This window comes from Eurosta solidaginis, chromosome 1 (genome assembly GCF_040869045.1).
Source record: "Eurosta solidaginis isolate ZX-2024a chromosome 1, ASM4086904v1, whole genome shotgun sequence".
Classification (NCBI taxonomy): Eukaryota; Metazoa; Arthropoda; class Insecta; order Diptera; family Tephritidae; genus Eurosta; species Eurosta solidaginis.
The window spans coordinates 107,264,307-107,284,472 of record NC_090319.1 but is presented as its reverse complement, the minus strand read 5'-3'; the positions used below and the strand labels follow the sequence as shown (position 1 = coordinate 107,284,472).

Genomic DNA, 20,166 nt, shown 5'->3' with positions numbered 1-20,166 from the left:
AATTTTAATTAACAAATTGTAATACTTTATTACAGGGGACGATTGCTAAAACACGACCAAAACCGTCGGGGGAGGTATTAATAGACGCTTTTGCCTCGCTTCCAATAATTCGAATACTTTTTCGCCTTTAGGGTATTGATTAAAGGACAAAACGCGTCTTTTCATTTCTCTTTCCACATTTTTGGACGGGTTATTGCAGTCCACCTCGGTTTCCAATTGTTTTTCGCGGAGAACTTTTGAAGGGCTAGAAAAACTTAGCACACGTGTTTGTATTCTTAATGCTGGAATAACCACGCGTCCTCAGATACGCTAATTCAAGACTTTTGTATAATTGTTCAAAAAAATTTACCATCACAGCAACCCATATCTGATATTCCGCTCCTTTTTTTGTTTCCCTCCGTCGCTTTCCACGACAGCAACCTCGGTAATTTTGACGCTTCGTTCAGTGTCAAACGCATGTTCCACTGAGTTCCACAATAGTTTGACACTGACCGAAGTGTCAAACGGCAGTGTGTTAGAAAGAGAAAGGAATTGTTTCCTTCTCATACATATCATACTTGTAAACCTGTACTATGGTTAAAAGCCCATTAAGTAAAGCGCCAAATACACGACACGAACATTTCCGCGAACATTCCCGTTATGTCATGTTTATGCGACCTTTTCTGTCGTGTATGGTTGTGTTTGCCGAAATAGCTCATAATCGTAGTAATTTCTGAAAGGAACAGACGTGCGCGGAAAAGTAAAATGGACAATAAAAATTTTCTGAGTGAATTTATTGAAATGTATAAATCTTTATGGTTTGCTGGGTAGAGCTTTTATGGTCGTTTTAATAAGTGTACTTTGTTGTTTTTGTATTCTTTGACGCGTTTCGACGCTTACTACGTCATCATCAGAAAGCTGTTTTTATTTGAAAATATATCAAATATATAAACATTAACTACTTTATCCAACAATAAACATGAAAATTTAATCTTGACAATTGTTACTTACATTGATTGTTTAACTAATTGTAATATCACAGTTTAAAAACACACACACATATTTACATATTATCAAGTAGCACTGATTTGCGATTGTTTCTTTGCTCTTTGTACAACTGCGGTATAGATGTTGCTTATATTGTTAGCGTCCTCTTTGAAATTCATAACCTGGTGTATTTTTTGTTGTATTCTTAAGCTCTCCAAAGTTAGTCGTGTTTTTTCTCTTTTTTCTATGTCTAATATTTGTGCATGGTCAAAATCCGCTGTATGGTTACTCTTTGTAAGGTGCCGTGCGAGAGCCGTTGTCATCTTCTTATTTTTCGCATCTGTTCTGTGTTCATTTAGCCGTATACCCAGTTGTCGTTTTGTTGTGCCTATATAGTATTGATCACATTTTTCACCCACTTTGCCATTACATTTTATTTGATATACTACATTGTTCTGTTGCTCTTTTTCCACCGGATCCTTTGTTTTTGTAAAAATATTTCTTAGAGTGAAGTTTGGCTTGTGTGCATAGTTCACATTTTTAATTTGCATTATTTTATGCAGATTTTGGTTGTCCGTTAAATCCGGGATAAATGTTACTCCGATGTATTTTTGGTGAATTTCATCGGATTTTTGTGTTTCCTTTTTATCTTCGCGAATTTTATTTGTTACATTCACCAAAAATACATCGGAGTAACATTTATCCCGGATTTAACAGACAACCAAAATCTGCATAAAATAATGCAAATTAAAAATGTGAACTATGCACACAAGCCAAACTTCACTCTAAGAAATATTTTTACAAAAACAAAGGATCCGGTGGAAAAAGAGCAACAGAACAATGTAGTATATCAAATAAAATGTAATGGCAAAGTGGGTGAAAAATGTGATCAATACTATATAGGCACAACAAAACGACAACTGGGTATACGGCTAAATGAACACAGAACAGATGCGAAAAATAAGAAGATGACAACGGCTCTCGCACGGCACCTTACAAAGAGTAACCATACAGCGGATTTTGACCATGCACAAATATTAGACATAGAAAAAAGAGAAAAAACACGATTAAAAGCCTTCCGCGATTTACAACCAGATTGGAAGGTCAGAAGGTCACTCCCTTTTAAAATACCCATTAACACCTTTCATTTCATACCCATATTTTACAAACAAATTCTGGCGTCACACCTTGTCCACCCTTATTGCGATATTTCGAATAGGCGTCCACCTATAGAACTAAGACCCACTCCCTTTAAAAATACTCATTAACACCTTTCATTTGATTCCCATATCGTACAAACACATTCTAGAGTCAGCCCGTTCCCACTTTATGGCTATATCTCGAAAAGGCGTCCACCTATAGAACTAAGGCCCACTCCCTTTTAAAGTACTCATTAACACCTTTCATTTGATTTCCATATCGTACAAACAAATTCTAGAGTCACCTGGTCCACCTTTATGGCGATATCTTGAAAAGAACTAATGCTTGAAACACAATGCCGAGCGACGACGATATACACCGCGTCGGGCGATGACATTTTTCAAATTACGCCCAGACATTTCGTCTACTTAAAACACAATGCCGGGCGAAATTCACGCTGTTTATTCATAGTGGCCATTATTTAGAAATAAAGATGAAAAAAATTAAAACTTTTTTAATTCTCTGCTTTAGCACTTGACTACTAAAATACGCCCAAAATGTTAAGAAATTAACAAAACAAAACAAAAATGTTAAGAAATTAAATTAAAAATTATATGTAAAGAAAAAAAATTTTTAATACTTAAAAAATTTAACAGCAGCAACCCTTGTGATGCTTGTCTTCATCATTCATTAATGCCCACTCCCTTTTAAAATACTCATTAACACCTTTCGTTTGATACCCATATCGTACAAACAAATTCTAGAGTCACCCCTGGTCCACCTTTATGGCGATATCTCGAAAAGGCGTCCGTCCACCTATAGAACTAAGGCCCACTCCTTTTTAAAATACTCATTAACACCTTTCATTTGATACCCATATCGTACAAACACATTCTAGAGTCACCCCTGGTCCACCGTTATGGCGATATCTTAAAAAGGCGTCTTCCTATAGAACTAAGGCCCACTCCCTTTTAAATAAATATTAACTCCTTTCATTTTATTCCCATATCGTACAAACACATTCTAGAGTCAACCCTGGTCCACCTTTATGGCGATATCTCGAATAGGCGTCCACCTATAGAACTAAGACCCACTCCCTTTTAAAATACTCGTAAACGCCTTTCATTTGATACCCTTACCGTACAAACAAATTCTAGAGTCACCCCTGGTCCACCTTTATGGCGATATTTAAAAAAGGCTTCCACCTATAGAACTAAGGTCCACTCCCTTTTAAAATACTCGTAAACGCCTTTCATTTGATTTCCATATCGTACAAACACATTCTAGAGTCACCCCTGGTCCACATTTATGGCGATATCTCGAAAAGGCGTCCGTCCACCTATAAAACTAAGGCCCACCCCTTTTAAAATACTTATTAACACTTTTCATTTGATACCCATATCGTACAAACAAATTCTAGAGTCACCCCTGGTCCACCTTTATGGCGATATCTCGAATAGGCGTCCACCTATAGAACTAAGGCCCACTCCCTTTTAAAATACTCGTAAACGCCTTTCATTTGATTTCCATATCGTACAAACACATTTAAGAGTCACCCCTGGTCCACATTTATGGCGATATCTCGAAAAGGCGTCCGTCCACCTATAAAACTAAGGCCCACCCCTTTTAAAATACTCATTAACACCTTTCATTTGATACCCATATCGTACAAACACATTCTAGAATCACCCCTGGTCCACCGTTATGGCGATATTTCAAAAAGGCTTCCACCTATAGAACTAAGGTCCACTCCCTTTTAAAATACTCGTAAACGCCTTTCATTTGATTTCCATATCGTACAAACACATTCTAGAGTCACCCCTGGTCCACATTTATGGCGATATCTCGAAAAGGCGTCCGTCCACCTATAAAACTAAGGCCCACCCCTTTTAAAATACTTATTAACACTTTTCATTTGATACCCATATCGTACAAACAAATTCTAGAGTCACCCCTGGTCCACCTTTATGGCGATATCTCGAATAGGCGTCCACCTATAGAACTAAGGCCCACTCCCTTTTAAAATACTCGTAAACGCCTTTCATTTGATTTCCATATCGTACAAACACATTTAAGAGTCACCCCTGGTCCACATTTATGGCGATATCTCGAAAAGGCGTCCGTCCACCTATAAAACTAAGGCCCACCCCTTTTAAAATACTCATTAACACCTTTCACTTGATACCCATATCGTACAAACACATTCTAGAATCACCCCTGGTCCACCGTTATGGCGATATCTTGAAAAGGCGTCCTTTCTCCCAATTGCCTTTTTTTGCCTCTATTATCTTCTACACATCACATAATTCGTATGTAATTACGTGTTGAAGTTATGCATGTTGGTAAGGCGGTTTCAGAGAAACTTGGTATTGTTGCTGTTTTTGTTCTATTTATAGAACTACAACGAATTAACCAAATGTGGTCTGTTTGTATGAGTTAATCGGGGATTGCCCGTATTGATTTAAATGTATGAAAACATTTATTTCAAGCAATTTTTATACTCAGTTGAGCAGAGCTCACAGAGTATATTAAGTTTGATTGGATAACGGTTGGTTGTACATATATAAAGGAATCGAGATAGATATAGACTTCCATATATCAAAATAATCAGGATCCAAAAAAAATTTGATTGAGCCATGTCCGTCCGTCCGTCCGTCCGTCCGTCCGTCCGTTAACACGATAACTTGAGTAAATTTTGAGGTATCTTGATGAAATTTGGTATGTAGGTTCCTGAGCACTCATCTCAGATCGCTATTTAAAATGAACGATATCGGACTATAACCACGCCCACTTTTTCGATATCGAAAATTGCGAAAAATCGAAAAAGTGCGATAATTCATTGCCAAAGGCGGTTAAAGCGATGAAACTTGGTAGATGGGTTAACGTTATGACGCAGAATAGAAAATTAGTAAGATTTTGGACAATGGGCGTGGCACCGCCCACTTTTACAAGAAGGTAATTTAAAAGTTTTGCAAGCTGTAATTTGGCAGTCGTTGAAGATATCATGATGAAAGTTCGCAGGAACGTTACTCCTATTACTCTATATGTGCTAAATAAAAAATAGCAAAATTGGATGAAGAACACGCCCACTTTTTAAAAAAAAATTTTTTTTAATTCAAATTTTAACAAAAAATTTAATATCTTTACTGTATGTAAGTAAATTAAGTCAAAATTCAACTCCAGAAATGATATGATGCAACAAAATACAAAAATAAAAGAAAATTTCAAAATGGGCGTGGCTCCGCCCATTTTCATTTAGTTTCTCTAGAATACTTTTAATGCCATAAGTCGAACAAAAATTTACCAATCCTTCTCAAATTTGGTAGGAGCATAGATTCTATGACGGTAACTGTTTTCTGTGAAAATGTGCGAAATCGGTGGAAGACACGCCCAGTTTTTATACACAGTCCACCGTCTGTCGTTCCGCTCGGCCGTTAACACAATAACTTGAGCAAAAACCGATATATCTTTACTAAACTTAGCCCACGTACTTATCTGAACCCACTTTATCTTGGTATAAAAAATGGCCGAAATCCGACCATAACCACGCCCACTTTATCGATATCGAAAATTACGAAAAATGAAAAAAATGCCATAATTCCATACCAAATACGAAAAAAGGGATGGAACATGGTAACTGGATTGGTTTATTGACGCAAAACATAACTTTGGAAAAAACTTTGTAAAATGGGTGTGACACCTACCATATTAAGTAGAAGAAAATGAAAAAGTTCTAAAAGGCGAAATCAACAGCCCTTGGAATCTTGGCAGGAATACTGTTAGTGGTATTGCATATATAAATAAATTAGCAGTACCCGACAGATGATTTTCTGGATCACCTGGTCCACATTTTGGTCGATATCGCGAGAACGCCTTCACATATACATCTAAGGGCCACTCGCTTTTAAAACCCTCATTAATACCTTTAATTTGATATCCATATCGTACAAACACATTCTAGAGTCACCCCTAGCCCACCATAATGGCGATATCTCGAAAAGGCGTCCACCTATAGACCTAATGTCCACTCCCTCTTAAAATGCTCAGTAACACCTTTCGTTTGATATCCATATCGTACAAACATTCTAGAGTCACCCCTGGCCCACCCTAATGGCGATATCTCGAAAAGGCGTCCACCTATAGACCTAATGCCCACTCCCTCTTAAAATGCTCAGTAACACCTTTCGTTTGATACCCATATCGTACAAACATTCTAGAGTCACCCCTGGCCCACCCTAATGGCGATATCTCGAAAAGGCGTCCACCTATAGACCTAATGCCCACTCCCTCTTAAAATGCTCAGTAACACCTTTCGTTTGATACCCATATCGTACAAACACATTCTAGAGTCACCCCTGGCCCACCCTAATGACGATATCTCGAAAAGGCGTCCACCTATAGACCTCATGCCCACTCCCTCTTAAAATGCTCAGTAACACCTTTCTTTTGATACCCATATCGTACAAACATTCTAGAGTCACCCTTGGTCCACCTTTATGGCGATATCTCGAAAAGGCGTCCACCTATAGAACTAAGGATTACTCCCTTTTAAAATACGCACTACCACCTTTCATTTGATACCCATATCGTACAAACACATTCTAGAGTCACCCTGGCCCACCCTAATGGCGATATCTCGAAAAGGTGTCCACCTATAGACCTAATGCCCACTCCCTCTAAAAATGCTCAGTAACACCTTTCGTTTGATACCCATATCGTACAAACATACTAGAGTCACCCCTGGCTCACCCTAATGGCGATATCTCAAAAAGGCGTCCACCTATAGACCTAATGCCCACTCCCTCTTAAAATGCTCAGTAACACCTTTCGTTTGATACCCAGATCGTACAAACATTCTAGAGTCACCCTTGGTCCACCTTTATGGCGATATATCGAAAAGGCGTCCACCTATAGAACTAAGGATTACTCCCTTTTAAAATACTCATTACCACCTTTCATTTGATACCCATATCGTATAAACACATTCTAGAGTCACCCTTGGCCCACCTTAATGGCGATATCTCGAAAAGGCGTCCACCTATAGACCTAATGCCCACTCCCTTTTAAAATGCTCAGTAACATCTTTCGTTTGATACCCATATCGTACAAACATTCTAGAGTCACCCCTGGCCCACCCTAATGGCGATATCTCGAAAAGGCGTCCACCTATAGACCTAATGCCCACTCCCTCTTAAAATGCTCAGTAACACCTTTCGTTTGATACCCATATCGTACAAACACATTCTAGAGTCACCCCTGGCCCACCCTAATGACGATATCTCGAAAAGGCGTCCACCTATAGACCTCATGCCCACTCCCTCTTAAAATGCTCAGTAACACCTTTCTTTTGATACCCATATCGTACAAACATTCTAGAGTCACCCTTGGTCCACCTTTATGGCGATATCTCGAAAAGGCGTCCACCTATAGAACTTAGGATTACTCCCTTTTAAAATACTCATTACCATCTTTCATTTGATACCCATATCATACAAACACATTCTAGAGTCACCCCTGGCCCACCCTAATGGCGACATTTCGAAAAGCGTCCACCTATAGACCTAATGCCCACTCCCTCTTAAAATGCTCAGTAACACCTTTCATTTGATTCCCATATCGTACAACTAGAGACACCCCTGGTCCACCTTTATGGCGATATCTCGAAACGGCGTCCACCTAGGGAACTGAGGATCACTCCCTTTCAAAATACTCATTAACAGCTTTCATTTGATACCCATATCGTACAAACATATTCTAGAGTCACCCCTGGTCCACCTTTTTGGCGATTTCTCGAAAAGGCGTTCACCTATAGAACTAAAGCCCATTCCCTTTTAAAATACTCATTATCACCTTTCATTTGATACCCATATCGTACAAACACATTCTAGATTCAGCCCTGGTCCACCTTTATGGCGATATCCCTAAATGGCGTCCATCCATAGAACTATGGCCTACTCTCTCTTAAAATACTCTTTAATACCTTCCATTTGATACACATGTCATACAACCACATTCCAGGGTTACCCTAGGTCCATTTTCCTACATGGTGATTTCCCTTATTTTGTCTCCATAGCTCTCAACTGAGTATATAATGTTCGGTTACACCCGAACTTAGCCTTCCTTACTTGTTAATTTTATAATTTATTTAATAATTTGGTAAAAAATTAAAACAACGTGACATCAGGACGGACAAGGAGACAGCTGTTTCGATTATACCTTGTAAATCTCTTCAAAGCCTTTTCTCACCGGGAGTGGGATTTGAACACGCACTCCTACGATGGTTGAAGTGTTACAAACGCTTTCAGCCACGTAATGAAAGAAGAAAAGGCTTTGTAGAGATTTACGAGGTATAATCGAAACAGCTGTCGCCTCGTGCGTCCTGATGTCACGTTGTTATATTTTTCCCAAAACTATTAAATAAAATTATAAATTAAAAATTACTTCAAATAAATGTTTTCATACATTTAAAAGCAATGAGGGCAGTCCCCACTTAATTACACAAATAACTTTATTTGTTATTATTATTTTTTATTAATGACAAAAAAATTATTATTAATGAAAATAAATGGGTACCTATTAATTACCTTCCCACTCCCACCAATGATCAAGCACAAACCGTTCCTCAATTGAGAACGAAAACTCTTAAATCGACCTCAAATCGTTCTCGAAGCAGGAGAACGGGAAATCTTAAATCAGACGTCGGCAAAATGAAAATGCGGATGGGTTAGTGAGAGCGCGATAATCGCGCACATCATTTGATGCATCGTTTTGCGTTGTTCATTCGCTTATTAGCACGCAACAAGACAAACTCGTTCAGTATTATTATCTCTTTCAGTTTTGCCAATTCTAATCAATAAAATAATGGTTTATCCTAAGATAAATTTTTTGCAGGATCCCTGCAAAAATCGTTGGATCATGTGGTCCACTGGAGTACTTACCATTATACTCCACTGTAATGCAGCAATGGACCAACTAATTTTTCTACACGAACATATCCCTGCAAAAATCGTTGGATCATGTGGTTCACTGGAGTACTTACCATTATACTCCACTGTAATGCAGCAATGAAACAACTCATGTTTCTACACGAACATATGATAAACCAATCGCTGCTCGTTTTTAAAGATTGTAATGACTACACGATGTTTATTGGACTCTGGGCACTCCATGGATTACTCTGATGTAATGCGGAGCTGGAGTATCCCTGCAAAAATCGCGAGTACTCCATGCATGCGTGTATGGAGTACTCGCTATGGACCAAGCGAGTGCTCCAAAATTAACCACAATTCATACAAAAAATATGGTCCAATTAACATTGCGATGTCCTAGGACCGGACCATATACTCCAGCTCCGCATTACATCAGAGTAATCCATGGAGTACCCACAGTCCAATGAACATCGTGTAGTGATTACAATCGTTAAAAACGAGCAATGATCGGCTTACAACATGTTCGTGTAGAAACATGAGTTGGTCCATCGCTGCATTACAGTGGAGTAGAATGGTAAGTACTCCAGTGGACCACATGGTCCAACGATTTTTGCAGGGATATGGTCCAATCCTAGGACATCGCAATATTAATTGGACCATATTTTTTGTATGAATTGTGGTAAATTTGGAGCACTCGGTTGGTCCATAGCGAGTACTCCATACATGCATGCATGGAGTACTCGCGATTTTTGCAGGGATTGTAAGCCGATCATTGCTCGTTTTTAACGATTGTAATCACTAAACGATGTTTATTGGACTGTGGGTACTCCATGGATTACTCTGATGTAATACGGAGCTGAAGTAAATGGTCCAGTCCTAGGACATCGCAATGTTAATTGGACCATATTTTTTGTATGAATTGTGGTTAATTTTGGAGCACTCGGTTGGTCCATAGCGCACTCGGTTGGTCCGGGCGATTTTTGCAGGGATATGCACCCCTTAATACACATTTTTATACCTCTAAACTATCTATATCTATCTATCTATATAAATCTTATAAAATAAAGTCGCTAAATGCAATGTATGCACATAACTTCACACAGAATGCTCCGATTTTAAAACGGTTTTTTGCATTTGAAAGCTTAGCTACGTGAGATGGTACAGTTAATATAATTTGAAGATATATAACAACAAATAAAAGCTGTTGATGAGTGCTTTAATACAGGGTAGTTTTCATACCTATTTGTGAAGGGTCTCGAGATATATGCCAAAACGTGGATCACGGTAACACTAGGATGTGTTTTTGTATTATGGTTATCAAATTGAAGCTGTTGATGAGTGCTTTAGTACGGAGTAATTTTTATACCGCTGGGTGACTAGGGCCTCAAGATGTAGGCCAAAAACTGGACCCGGATGCCCCTAGAATGTGTGTGTAGTAGGAATATTAAATGGAAGCTGTTGCTGAGAGCTTTAAAGTAATTTTCATTGTGATATTCGATTTAGTCGCGTCAACCTGGCAAAACTGATAAATATGCATGCGAAGCCGAAATAAAGACATGAATTAATAATACTCACATAACTATTTACATATGTACGTCCTATTCGATTTGCCTGGCAATAAGGGATGAAGAAGAATGGGAAAAACTTGAGAGAAGAGAAAAGATGGAAGGAGAAGGAGACTGAGAAAGAGATAGAGTGCGACGAAGATAGAGATAGATTAAGCGAAAAGACGGAGGGAGGAGTGCATAAAAGGATTAAGAAAAAGTGGGGGGGGGGGGGGGGGGGGGGGGGAGCAGAGTTAGACGGAAAAAGCTTATTAAAATTTATGTAGATAAACCAAATTTAGGGCAGAAGAACGTCTGACGGGTCTGCTAGTAAATCTTATAAAATAAAGTCGCTAAATGCCATGTATGCACATAACTTCACACAGAATGCTCCGATTTTAAAACGGTTTTTTGCATTTGAAAGCTCAGCTACGTGATATGGTACAGTTAATATAATTTGAAGGTACATATTATAGGGGCGTGGCAAATTGCCAAAATGTAGTAAAAAATCATAACATTTTTGTTTACACAGCTATAACTCATAAACGGATGGATGGATTTAAAAAATTCTACATTTCAGTAAAACTTTGAAATGTTTACTTTCGATCTGCATCAAAAAAGTACTTGATTCCTTTCTTATATCAGCCAAATTGTTTAAACAAAAGTAACATTTTTACAAAAAAATTGTGTGTGTGATTGTTCGGTGTCAACTGTGCGAGCAAATTACTTTTGAGTGAGACATGATGCGACACATATGTATGTACGTATATACAAATAGCATTCGCTGGAATATTTAACTTCGGCCGTAGGTTTATAGGTATGTATGTGTTTTCATATCAGCTTGACATACATATGTATGTACATACACAAATAATAATAAATGGTTAAGAATGCATACATCTCTCGAAAAATACTCTTCCGTTATAAATATTGAACATTTCCTTAAAATTCTTAAACAAAAGTTTTATTTTTTGATATTTTTGTATGTATCACTATCACTACGTAGTATAAAACAGAGTCGCTTTTTCTGTCCCTATGTCCCTTTGAATGCTCAAACCTTTAAAACTACACAACAGATTTTGATGCGCTTTTTTTAGTAGATAGAGTGATTGAAGAGGAAGGTTTATATGTATAAGACATCCATTAAATAATGGAGAAATGCTGTTATTTTTGAAGTTTCTAATGTGATATATATATATAAAAGAAAGTGGTGTTGGTTACACTATTTAAAACTCAAGAACGGATGAACAGATTTGGCTGAAAATTAGTGGAGGGGTAGCTTACAACAAGGAGACAGACGTAGGATACATTTTATCCCGTTCTGGCTAGGGTATTGAGGTCAAAACGTGGACTTGGGTAATCCTGGGATATGTGTGTCCAATATGGGTATCAAATGGAAGCTGTTTATGAGTAATTTGATACGGGGTATTTTTCGTACCCGTGGGTGACTAGGGTCTCGGGATATAGGCCAAAGCGTGGACGCGGGTACCCCTAGAATGTGTTTATAGAATATGGATAACAAATGAAAGCTGTTGATGAGTGCTTTAGTACAGGGAAGTTTTCATACCTATTGGTGACTATGGTCTCGAGATATAGGCCAAAACGTGGACCAGGATAACACTACGATGTTGTTTTACATTATGGGTATCAAATTGAAGCTGTTGATGTGTGCTTTAATACAGAGTAATCTTTATACCCCTGGGTGACTAGGGTCTCGAGATATTGGCCAAAACCTGGACCCGGATACCCTGGAGGGCAGGGCTAGACGAAAAAAGCTTATTTAATGTATGCAGATAGACCAGAACAACGTCTGACGGGTCTGCTAGTATACATATATAATATACAGGGACTACTAAACTAAAGAGAATAAGAATACGTGTGAATTGAGTGCGAACAATTGTTTCACTATTTGCCGACGTTTGTCTTAAGTCAAGCTTATAAAATACGACCGCTGTTCTTGGAAAAACTGTTATTAAAACGAGCCCATCGGTCACGCGTTAAGAAAAATCGTACTGAACAGGCTTTTATCAACGAATGTTCTTAATTTTGAATTTGTTTCGTTCATTCTGGAATGATTTTTTCTTAGAGTGTTCTCTTTTCTTAATTTCAACAAGCTGTTCAAGGCAGGTATATTCCAAGAACATACAAGAACTGTATCTGCCGGAAAATAATAAACAGTCTATTGGATGCTAAGCCATTGCTACGACAGGCCGCGTGTCACTGATATTGGGACTTATGCCTACTATTTAGCTGAGTGGATTAGACGCTTGCACCGGTAAATTTCGCTGTATTTGAACAGCGTATTTTCCCCACTTGGCCGCCTTCCGAAGTTCCGGTGGTCTTGTCGCAGCAAAGGTCGCTGCTGCTACAATGCTAAAGTGTGGTGGAACAGATACTTTAGTTTTACTCTGACTTAGGGGGTCAGAATATACCCGCGGTAGGTATGCCTGTCGTAAAAGGCGACTAAAATACCAGATTCAAGGGGCTGTGTAGCGCAACCCTTCAGGTTGCCAGCGCAATATATAGTTTCACTAAACCCAATTGTCAATCTCACCTATCCGCGGCGAATACTGTTTCACTAACAGACGAGGCTCTGGCGATCCCAAGCTCCTCATGGAACTTGGGGGTGCGGAGGGAGGGGATGGCCAGAAGGTTTAATGTGGCCACATAAATCGTTCCCGAGAGGGTCGGGCTAGCACCTTAATGGTGCTGTGGTACGCAAAGAAGCGGAGTGTATGTTGTACACAGGGCAAAAAGGAGACGTAGTCCAATGCCCGATATGTTGGAGGGGGAGAAACAAACTTCTTAGCAATGGTTTGCAGTACCATTATCAGACGATATCGCGAAAGCCGCTATTGTTCATTAAGCGTCCAAGGCCCTTGTGTCTCTGCTGCTTTGGTCAGGACTTCCACCTCCGCCTGGAAGATACTGTGATCTACCAGCTCGTACGATCCTTTCATTACTGTACCGGCATAGTATACCATAGACCATCTCCGTTCAATTAGTTTGGGTCCATCGGCAAATGCGTGAGTGTCCGCTCAAGGGATGTTTCACTGTATTCGTATATACAGACATGTGTATGTATGTACTCCTCCATTTCCAATTTTTTAAATTTGCTATAGGTGTTTTCATCAAGAAGATCTTCAATGCCCACATGAGCTTGAGAAACTATTTTTTGGATATAAATGACACTGCATTCGCAAGCGTCATATCGCAAGGTGCTTAAAATAGCCCTTATACTGCCAGGTTGTCTAAAATCACTTATTCAATTCCGTTATTCACTTGTATTTAATTCCGTTATTTTCCATATAATTATTAATTTCACTTAAGATTTGTTCAATATGTATTCTTGGTATTTTAAGTGGCACCACGCCAGTTATTCATTTGTTTGATTCACTTTCTAGAATTTTCTTTCATCTCATTTCGCATTTTGTATATAACGTATGATATTTTAAATGGCACCACGCCAGACATTCAATTTTCATTTATTCGGTTCTATATAAATGTGTATTGTTCTCCATATGTGGCTAGACACCATGTTTTTTAACTATCCCGTTATGTTTAATTTCGATAATTTTCTTTGTATCATTGTATTCAGTTTATTCAGATTTTGTTTAGTATATAAAAACAAGGTTAGGTTTTTCATGGCACTACGCCAGTTTCCAAATGTCACTGATTCCTATTAGAAGTGTATAAAACCTCCCTAACTCCAGGTCAGGGAAGCATTGCATCTCCTAACTCCGCCTAAACGCCCGAGGGAAGACAAAAGCCAACCTTGAGGCCTATTTTAATTTTCCACTCAACGCAAAAACGGCCGAAAATTGACGTTGAACCGAGGATGACAGCGTACGACCGCTCACGCGAAAAGACAACACCAGAATGCTTGAGAAACTTTAAAATCCTAACATAATATCAATTGTTCTATAGATATATATAGATCGCATTCTGTGTTCTGAAGGCTAGGGAGTTTTGAGTTTTGTCAGACGTTCATCTAGCTTTAGATTTTTTTGACTTTTATAAGAAATAATTTTGGATATTAAAGTTTTGTGTATACTAAATTTTGTCATGACACGTATGTTCTTCGTCGAGTAATGGCTTCCGAAATGTTTGAAAATGATCGGTCAAAAGAGCAGTGTCACGACCATTTTCGAAATTGTTTAATTTATCCATTTTCTTGTTATATTTACACTCTGCTACACTAAAAAAGTGCAGGGTTCTCCTATTGAAATTCTTTTAGAACACGTCTGCATATATAGCTTTTCTCAATCACTTCGTTTGTTTTTGTTTGTCGGCCTATTTGATTTGCATGGACATGCGTTCGAATACGAGATCAAGGCCTTAAGGTATATTTTTAATCATCATTATTGTTGTGATAAAGTTTTTCTTAATCGAAAGAATTTGTAAATTAGAAGAGAGAAATTGGGTAAAAGTTTAGTTGAGTGGTCGACTGCTACGAAAAATATCGAGAGAGGTGTCAAACGACGCGTCTTGACGTCACTATTAATAATCCGAAGACGGAAAATAAAAATGTTAACTCGTTCAAAAGATATTAACGAAAAAACGAAAAATGACCCGCGGGTCCCTCCGAAACCGGCGCAGAACACCTTTCTTCGTTGGCGGCGTGGAGACCAAAACTATATCCGCGCAAAACACTTATGATCCCATTTTTTTTTTGTATCGCCAACTTCAACTGCAAATATTTCCAGAGATAGAATTTTTCTTTTCCGCCTTCGGATTATTGTTGACGAGGTCAATACGCGCCGTTTGACACCTCTCACATTCTTGGTAGTGTATTAGCAGTCGACCCCTCAACATGACTTTTACCAGAAATTATTCCAAACAACAAAAAATCGTATTTGTGCTCCGATTAGACTCATATTGTGAAAACATATATAACATACAGAAATAGAAACCGCTTTAGTAAAAAAATTCACACTAGGTGCCGCAAGAATTGAGATATTCAAAAAATAAATAAAAATAAATTTTTAAGTTAAAAGATAAAAAATAAAATAATTAAAAAAAAAATTAAGTTAAACGCTTTTATTGAAAACAAAAAGGAAGGTTAAGTTCGGGTGTAACCGAACATTACATACTCAGTTGAGAGCTATGGTGACAACATTCCTACAAGACAGGTACCCGTTCCCTAATCGATTACTTAATCGTCATCAATAACTTGTTCACCAATTATCGTCTTAATGACTTTTGCATTGTTGTCGTGAAATAGGTAACGCATTCGCTCTCTCAAAATAGTGTACGTGTGACTCTCTTTCTCGCTCTTACCTATTGTGTTTTCGACATTCCTTCTCGCTCGATGTTATTTACATTTTTAAGTTACTTCATCAGTTATGTTTTCGTTATCGCTAACCAAAACATATGCAACAACAAAAACACGGGTAACTGGCCTATCGGTTACCCGTATCGGTTACCTTCTGTCAAATCGCCTTTTCTATGAATGAAACGCGTCCTTTATGTTCAGATAATATTTAATTATAAATTATTCATATATATAGCAGGCATGCTTAACCAACGAACCGATATCATTTCATTTCATTTCATTTTTCATTTCATTTATTCGGAAAAAATATATTAGTACAATAAGACAAATTGTCTTTTGTAGTACAACAAACATAATTCATATAATTCATTTAAATAAATAAATAAAAGATGCTAGAAAACAAGCATATCAAAACAATACTACACTTTAAATTTTTAATTTTTTTAATTTATAATTCATTTAAATAAATAAATAAAAGATGCTAGAAAACAAGCATATCAAAACAATACTACAAACTTTAAATTTTTAATTTTTTAAATTTTAAATTATGGTTAAATTAGATTAAGATAAGATAAAAATAAAATAAATGCCCAGTTTAAGTTGGTTGACTAGAAAAATAACTGAAAATAATATGTTTGTAGTTGCTTTGGTTTACATTATTCCTAATTGCAGCTGGGATAGAGTTCCAAATACGTACGGTATTGACGAAAAACAGCCTTGTCGAAGCAACGAAGTTAAAGTTAGGCACCACTAGATTACTCGTCCTGGGAGACCTAGTGAATGTCAATTTCTCAAAAAGATATGCTGGTGATTTTGTGACAATTAAGCGGTACAAAAAAATCACACTTCTAGCTTTTTGGTAGTCAAATATGTTACATCCTAATAGCTTGGACCTCCAAGCCGAAATATGATCAAATTTTCGTAACCCGAAAACGTAACGAGTTACATGATTAAAGGCGACCTCAACTTTGTGTGCAGAACATGAGTCCAACTTGTTATAAACGAGCTCTGAATAGTTTATTATTGGCAAAAGAAGCTGTAGGGCCAGTTTTCTTCTAATATGCGGAGGTGTGAAAGGTGCAGATTGCCTAAGATTGCGCAAAGTGGTATACACTTTACCCATGACTGTATTGATGTGGTCTTCACAAGTTAGATTAGAGTTGATAACGAAACCCAAATTTTTAATTCTATGAACAATTTGTAAAGCCGTGTTTCCAATGTATATTGGTGAGGCAAGGGCATCAACGGACCTATTCTTCGAAATGGGCAAAATGAACGATTTAGTTGCATTAAGGCAGAGACCATTATTATTGGCCCAGCTCTGTACTGACAATAAATCATTATTTACTTTAAGACAGAGGTTGGCTACGTCCGTGAAACTACCAGACAAATATAATTGTATGTCATCTGCATATGCGTGCATTTTCATGTGCTGACAAACCGAAAAGATATCGTTTACGACGATACTGAATAACAAAGGCCCAAGAATGGAACCCTGCGGAACACCTCGGGGTAGGTGTTTGATCCCCGAAATTTCGCAACCAGTATTAACAAGTTGTGATCTTCCTGTTAAGTAACTCTCCATTACCATCAAAGCACTGTAGGAAAATCCAAAATATGTTTTAAGTTTATAAGAAAGTAACGCATGATCAACAGAATCAAAAGCTTTAGAAAAATCTAATAGACAAAGCAAAGTTAGTTGGTTTTTATCAAAAGGTATGCGTATGTCATCAAGAATTTTAAGTAGTGCCGTTGTACAACTATGTTTGGCTCTAAAGCCCGATTGGTGTGGTGATAAGAGGTTATTTCTAGAAATGTGCAAAATTATTTGCTCTGCTAGCAGCCTTTCAAAAACTTTCGACAGCGCGGGCAATATGCTAATGGGTCGATAATCACGGACCGAGTTCGCAAGCCGTTTCTTCGGGACAGGCCTTACCATAGCACATTTCCACGATTCAGGAAACCGAGAAGTTGTGATGCAATGGTTGATGATGTGTGTGAAGGTACTCAGTATAAATGGTAGAATAATTTTAACAAATTTTATTGGTATACCATCGACCCCGATGGCATTGGATTTAACTTTAAGTAAGCACCTTACCACGTCGCATTCGGATACCGCCCTGAACTCAAAATTTTCTCCACAGTAGCGCCCATAAGCATTTGGAAAAGGCGAAGTAGGATTTACAGCAGGACTACTCACAAACGCATCATTAAGGGTGTCAGCATTTAGTTCGCATACATGCGTGTCCCTTCCATATACTCGCAAGCTCTTTAGATTACGCCAAAGAGTTTTTGGAGGTAGCGAAGGGTTTAGCCTTGAGGCAAAAAATCTACTTTTTTCGTTCCTTATTATCTTAGTAGCGATATTTCTGGCAGCTTTATAGGCAAGCCATGCAACATTACTTTTACTCCTCCTCCACGATTGGTATGCCCTACTACGTTCTTTTATTGCCGCTTGAACTTGGCCATTAAACCACGGACACGAAACATTTCTAGGTCTACTTGAGCGAATAGGCACATGTATGTTAAAGGCATTAACGATTTTGCTGTTAAGGAACTCAAGTTTTTCATCAGCAGAAACTAGTAACCAACAATCACTCCAATTAACACAGGACAAATCAGAACACAAAGCATTATAGTCAAGTAGGCGGTAATCCCTAAAACTAAAGGTACTACCAGTATCACAGCGGTTAAATTGTATATCTAAGGAACAAAAAATAAGATCATGGTCTGATAAAAATGGCATCTGGTCAAATTTTAAAACTATTGAAGGGTCAGAAACAATAAAATAATCCAGAAGACTAGGACAACAATTAACACCAAACCTGGTTGGCACATTGTTATTGACAACACTTAGACCAGCACCAGATACATAATTTAACATACTATTACTATATGAGTCACGAACAAGCAGATTAACATTGAAGTCTCCACAAACTATTAAGCTGTCATAGTCTACAAGGTACCGAGACAACGTAGCAAATAACATATCAGGGCTGTTGGTTTTGTGGGGACTATAAACACAAGATACAAGGACTTTGGTAGACAAATCGTGCACCTCGACAAACAAGTATTCAATGCTCGAATCCACCGACTTGCAAATGAGTTTCACGTTAATGTGACTCCTACAATAAACTGCTACGCCACCTCCTTTCCTACCCACCCTATCATTTCGAAACAATTTGTAGTTATTAATATTAAAGTGCCTATCATCAAGATCCTCAAGAAGCCACGTCTCCGACACGCAAATGACATCAACACATGAGTTTTCAAACACATATCTAATAAAATCTATTTTCTCAGCATTTAAACTTCTGGCATTAAAGTGCACAATATTAAAACCATTGCTTTGCTGACATAATATGTTTATCATGGCAAGACTGCTGTCGCCCGCACCACACAACTTGCTGCTAAGGGTCATAATGAGTAATGTAAACAAAAGCAACCATACAAACAAACAAAGTCACAAAAGAGAAAACAGGCGAAAGGAAAAAACAAAAATTAAGATTAAAGAAACTTAAACGGACCATTTTTACATGTAGGAAAATAGGGAGTATATATACGCATAAACAAATATAAAGTAAACATACAAAAGTTAAAACTAAGTAAATTATACTGCATACGCATAAGGCTGATAGTCAGCAGTAAAGTTTTAAATCATCATTCGTTGATATTTTCACTGCTACGGACTCTTTGGTAACTCTTCCAAACACCTCACCACGAAGTGTAAATACATAGACAAATTTGCCTGCGCGTCTCAGCTTGATAGCTTCTTGAAGCAGCTTTCTATTTTCTCGTGATACGCTCTCATATATTCTAAATTGGCCATCAATACCAAGCGGAGCAAGAGAGATAATAGATTTTGTTCGCTTTCGATGTTCACTAAATGCTCGCAGCGTACGATTTCGATCCATCGGACTATAAAATTTAATTATTATTGCGCTGTCTGCATTTGTTGATGAGCGCGCAATTCTAAAAATATCTCTTATTTGCGGTGAAAAGAAGTCAATCGACAGGCAGATTTGGTTGTATAGACTTTTCAAGTTTTCTCCCTGTATATGCGGCACACCAAAGATTACCGCATCAGAGGCAAATTCCGGCATCGCTTTCGCAGTTTGCAAACTCTTCAGTTGATTTTGCAGGTTACTCATTTCACTCTTGCAAACACCAACCAACGCTTCCAAATTGTTTACGCGCATCTCTGCTTCGACCGCTTTTTCTTTAAGAGCACCAACTTCCTCATCAACTCTCTTAGTAATGCTAACTTCAAGTGCAGTTAACTTACCAGATATGTTGTCAAAGAGGGACTGCA

The 20,166-nt window shown here is 37.9% G+C and overlaps 3 protein-coding genes across 4 annotated transcripts in view; 2 read left to right on the top strand and 1 right to left on the bottom strand.

Moving 5' to 3' along the window:
- LOC137236677 (putative fatty acyl-CoA reductase CG5065) overlaps positions 1 to 1,536 on the bottom strand; it is a 176,938-nt gene extending 175,402 nt beyond the window's left edge. Inside the window, exon 1 of the mRNA XM_067759567.1 lies at positions 991 to 1,536. The gene's annotated coding sequence lies outside the window, so the exon portion shown is untranslated. The remainder of the gene's footprint in view (positions 1 to 990) is intronic.
- Positions 1 to 20,166, top strand: part of LOC137236681 (adenosylhomocysteinase-like) — a 505,973-nt gene that overhangs the window by 279,211 nt on the left and 206,596 nt on the right. The gene's annotated exons all lie outside the window — the stretch shown is intronic.
- The window catches only part of LOC137236680 (uncharacterized), an 85,500-nt gene that overhangs the window by 11,847 nt on the left and 53,487 nt on the right, over positions 1 to 20,166 (top strand). Inside the window, exon 1 of one of the 2 annotated variants that reach the window (XM_067759578.1) lies at positions 17,740 to 17,857. The exons of the other annotated variant lie outside the window; for it this stretch is intronic. The gene's annotated coding sequence lies outside the window, so the exon portion shown is untranslated. Of the gene's footprint in view, positions 1 to 17,739; positions 17,858 to 20,166 lie in introns of those variants that run through there. 2 annotated transcript variants of the gene reach the window in all.